The following is a 5,740-nucleotide window of genomic DNA, read 5'->3' on the forward strand; positions in this document are numbered from 1 at the left end:
GAGGAAGAAAAACAAAAAAAAAAAGTAAAAAAAAAAAGATAAAAAGAAAAAAAAAAAAAAAAAGAAAGAAAAAAGCTAATTGGATCTATTGTTACCTGTTTTGGAGCAAGCCAGAGTTTGAGCATTTTGCACTATGATCCTCTTTGCAATATAGACCTACCTGGGACTTTCATCCACCAAACCAGTAAACAAATAGTACCCTTTTACCCATTCAAACGTACCAAACATATAAATTAAATATATATATATATACACTATTAGAACAAAAAGAAGCAGGCAACTAAAGTAAAGAAAACAAAATGAAAGAGCAGCAAACAAACAAAAAATCCCATGCAAATGGACTATATACGCCTCACATTTCCAAGAAACTTCTGCAGTAATACTTTGAGTTGGAAATCTTTCTGGCCATTTTCTGTGATATGAGGGGAGCAGTGAATATTGCTTACCTGGACTTCAGCAATGTTTTTGATGCTGGTACTGACAGCATCCTCCTAGACAAATTGGTAATATACAAACTGGATGGGTGTTCTGTGATACGAGTAGGAAATTAGCTGACAGGCTGCGCTCAGTGTGTGGTGATCAATGGTTTGACTCAGGCTGGCAACCTGTCACAAGCATTCACTGTGCTCTTTTCCTAACAAATGTCCAGGTTATAGAAGTCACCTGTGAGGATCAATTTCTGTTGGCCCAAGACTTCCCTGAGCAGCCAAAATAAGGTTTCATCAGCCTCATCATCCTGATTGTGAGGTTAGCAACAGATGCCTAACATAAGATCTCACTAATCTTGATTCAAAGGCCTTTGATAAAGATTTTGTAGTCTCCATAGCTCATCTCCATACACTCAGATTTTTCTTTTCTATAAATTGCAACTCTACCTCTTCTTCTTCCCTTCCTATCATTCTGAAAGTTCTTGTAGCTTCCCATTCATGTGAGTTTTCCCAGCAAGTTTCTGTGATTCCTCTAACATTGTAACTACAACTGAGTATGTGGCTTCATTTCCTCCTGTTTGCCCAGATTATGTGTGTATACTTGAGGAGGCTGGTCTTAGGGTTCTTGTCTTTGGAGAGGTCTGGGGAGCATTCATCACTACTCTGGTAGATGCACTCATCAACCTTATTGCTTATAAATATGCAAGTGTCACAGCTTTGGTCACTACTCCTCAAGTCTTTTAGTTTAAAGAATGATTCAGTCAGTCTGTCTGATGACAGGTTCTTCTGTCTGTTCTAGATAGGTGGATCCCATTTCTGAATACAGTACACTGTATTCATCAAAGAATGTCACATTATCATAGAAACTAAAGCCCTGGCGACAGTGCTATCCACAAAGCAAGATGCTGACCTGCACGTATGTCAATTTCTGCCTTGACCCCTATCACCGGCAAGACAAAGAAGAATATCACTTGGGTATCAGCTCCCTTCACTTTTCATAAAATCCTTTTTTTCTCCATCAATGTGCCTATTCTGTCTACTTATGCTCCCTTTTTCATATCCTGTGTCAAATTCTGAGTGCTCAGAACTGGAAACACAATTGGAAATATTAAGTACGGTATCAGTTACCTCCTGCATCTTTTCTATTACAGTGCTGATCATTTGCTTCTTCATAGAGCTTTCTCTTCCTTTCCTACCTGCAAACGTTATAAAATCAGTCTCTGCCCACAGAATTTTTACCTACATCTTACATCAGAAAAAGATTTCTTTCTAATTACTGTACATTTTTCCTTCTTTATCATGTAAAAGGTTAAGATGATAGTGTTTTCACCAAGTCTGTTTTATACACAAATCATTACTAGAGGGATTACACTGCAATTGCAATTAAACTGACGACCTTGTGTATACCTTAAAATGTCTTGATGTTCTCATCATGAAATAAAGATATGGCATGGTATATATCTGAAGTCAAGAGTATGCATTTGTATCTGGATCACTCAGTTTAGATGTGGTCAGAAAGTCTCTCTCTCTCTCTTTCTTTTATCTGAGCTTCTAACTCTAATTCTAACTCTGTGATCTGAGGGGTCTCATATCTTATATCAACCTTTTTACTTCTGCAGTAATAGGGGATAGAAAACAGTATGTATTTATTTTTTCCTCCATAGTCTGTTCTGAGAGTCACTGTATTAGGAAAATTAACTTTCCTCTTTTTTTTTCTTTTTTTTTCTTTTTTTCTTTTTTTCTTTTTTTCTTTTAAATAAAGTTTTAACACTGTTCTCTACTGTTCCAAAGATGTTAATAGAAAATGATCATCCAAAAAATGACAGATGTTACATACATATTTACTAGAATTTTAGGTCTGCATTTTCTGCATTGGAGGGGGAGAGGGAAGAAGGAGAAATCAGAGAGGACATGCTCACGTTATCTCTTACAACAATAGTAAGGGATCCTTACACATGGACTGAAATATTTTCAGTCCATTTTTACAAAGGAGCCCTGACTTATAGGCTCTTTGTCTATTACAGACAGTGTGGGAGTTCCTGTATGTTGACATGCAGGAGTCAGTTCAGCTGTTCACAAAGGAAGAAGGTGTTTCAGGCACAGGAGTATGAAAGCTTTACTTGTTGATTCAGGAACACACACTGTAAACCTCCCACTTGAATGCAAATAGTTTCCCCCTGTGCAAACCATCAAATCTGCAATCCATCAAACATGTATATTATAGCCACACATTTTAAGATTAAGAAACAACTTCAGGTTCTCTGATATAGCCTCCTAAATAAATAGAGGCCATGAAGTCAGACATGAATAGAGACTGGAGTGCTTACTTATTCATTTTAGTTCACCACACTCTCTTACATTTGATTTATCCATCTATAAATCAAATGTGCAGATTAGACAAATCACATTTGTTAGTAACCATTCCTGTACCAAGTATCTTAATCCCGTTTAACATTTTTTTATAGAGCTCTATTATTTTTTGCCTGAAATTACTTTTCCGGAATGCTAAACACATATTAAATGAATATTTATTGAAGCTAAATATTCACTTTATTAAAACTGGACGTAGAAGTATAGATATTGGAGCCAGCACTTTGCTCTGCAAGTTCATGTTTCCTCTGGGGAAGAATTGTAACAGTTTATTTAAATTCAGAGATAGCTATCATATAAAAGACAAATGTGAAAATGCATAGAAGAAAAAAAAAAAAAAAAGCCTATAGTTACAGAGAAAAAATATTTCTGAGCTCCAGTACTCAGTCATTAGTATAATGCCTTTTTTGACACTCAGATTCAGAAACTTATTTACAGGAGTCTACATCACATGATCAAAGGAAAATTACATCCTGCCTAATATAAGGACCCAAAGAGTACATGAACCAGGAGTAAGGTGCTTTTCAGTTTTGCTATTTGTCTTTGTCAGAGTTTTGGCTGGGATAAAGTTAATTTTCTTTGTAAATGCTTGTGTAATGCTGTATTTTTGATTTTTGATGAAAATAGTGGTGATATTATTCAGATATTTTTAGTTGTTGCAGAACAGTGCTTACGCAAAGCCAAGGCTCTCCAGCTTCTCCTGTTGCCCTCTCAGTGAGGTGGCTGGAGATGCACAAGGAGCGGGAAGGGGACAGAACAAAGACACCTGACCCAAACTGGCCGAAGGGATGTACCTTACCATATGACACCATGCTCAGCAATACAAGCTGAGGTAAAGAAGGAGGCTTGTGGGTGATGGTACAGGGAGGTGGGATGGCATGACACATTCAGAGTGATGATGTTTGTCTTCCCAAAAACAGTTTGGAGTGACGACCCTTCCTTTCCTGGAGGTAGTTGAACATCTGCCTGCTACTGGGAAGCAGCAAGTGAATTCCTTGTTTTGCTTTGCTTTGCTTGTGTACACTGCTTTTGCTTTACCTAGTAAACTGTCTTTATCTCAGTCCATGACTTCTTGCACATTTACCTTTTCAATTCTCTCCCCCATCCCACCTGTGGGGTGTAAGGAAACAGCTATGTGGCACTTAGCTACCTGTTGGGGTTAAACCGCAACAGTCTTGACAAAAGGAAAGTTTGCCTGCTCCTTTTCCTTTCTACCCATACCGTAGAATCTATTAAATAGCACACAAATATGAAAATGTTTAATTTGGCAGGAATAATAATTATTTAGTATGTAACATATTTTAATAACACAATAAGAGCTTCGAATTAGGGTTTATATTCAAAAAAAAAAAAAAAAAAAAAGTGATTGCGATGGAAGGACTCTGGCTTCCCTCTCTCATGTATATGTAAAAACAACAATCAAAAGAACCCACCTGGCTCAATCCAAAATATTGTGGGGGTGAGGGTTGGGGAAAGTAGTAGGTAAGCTGTTACTTTTAAACATAAGACTTAAAGATGCATGTCCTCTACACAAAATTTGTCTCATTCAAACATTATGAAAACAGCCTGTGAAACAGTTTCACCAGACTTTAAACTTCCTTGGAGGTTGCAAAAAAATCAGATGGAACCCAGGGTCCGGAATAGCCTGATTCACTGGGCTTGCACAATATGACCATCACTGTCTGGTCTTGCTGAGAAATCTCTTGATTGAGGTTTGCTAGTAACGTGGAAGGCAGCTTGAGACAATAACCTTACCCACTTGACCTTTTCTTTAGCTTTTCCCTCCATATCTCTTATTTTCTCAAAAACAGGAGAAAGGGTTAAAACACTTTTGGTCTGACATAGAGAAGCCATTTTGTTAGTCTACTGTTTCTGAACTGGGAGTGTTTGAGCACCTCCACACTGTACTATAAGCTACACTTAGGGTATTGGCTCAATTCCATTAAAATAAAAGGTGGGTGTGGTGGGCTGTGCAACATCCTTGCTTTTGATCTTTATGGTCCCAATACTTTCTGATTGCTGCTGGGAGAAGCCTGTACTGGAGCTGGGATGCAAATTGTGGCAGAGGTAGAATGTAAGGAAGAAAAGAGTGAATCAGAAACTGCTGGAAAACTCAAAAACAAACAACCACCACCACCACCACCAACAACAAACAACAGTAACAACAACAACAACAACAAAACAAGAAGGAATTAGAAAAAAGGAAAAGAAGGAAAGAATTTTCATGATGACGTCAAAACAAAATGCACCCATTCTTTATTCTTACACATTATCAATTTACATTATAGTCAATGTCAGCTTAAACTACCTGTGCAGGTAGAACAATATTATATATATGTATATATAGGTTTAGACATATTAAAAAAAAAAGGGGGTGGGGGGGAGAGATTTTTTTGAGATGCATTCATATACATCTATCTTGAATGTTCTTCTTGAATATTCTAGAAACAAACATTCTTTATCTTGACACAAACACCTAAAACTTGGTTTGAAAATACAAATACTACATTTGAAGACAGTAGAAAATAAGTAAAACATTTTCATGGACCAGATGTGAAAATCAGACATAAAATCAAAACCACTGGAGTAGGAAATTAAAGTAAATTAAAAATACACATGTAGAAGATCTTAGTTCCTCTTCAAGCTGTAATGACTATAAAAATGCTAATTTTGTTCCCATTTTTCTCAAATGAATGTTTTCTTTAAATTTCAGTGATATCTACAAGGTTGAGCTTTATGAAGTGTGCATCTGAAACCATTTTTCAAAGCCTCTAAGCAGAACATAGTACTATTGTCTAGTTGTAGGTTCCTCGCACAATTTACCATGCAGGCTTAAAGCCAAACATTACAGACTTTTATAACTAGAAAATACATTATTTTTTCTTTACAGTCTAATGACTTAAAATTAATTTAACCAGTTTCTTCCAAATAAGGAAAATATG

The sequence above is a fragment of the Cygnus olor genome, chromosome Z (assembly GCF_009769625.2).
Source record: "Cygnus olor isolate bCygOlo1 chromosome Z, bCygOlo1.pri.v2, whole genome shotgun sequence".
NCBI classification, from domain to species: Eukaryota; Metazoa; Chordata; class Aves; order Anseriformes; family Anatidae; genus Cygnus; species Cygnus olor.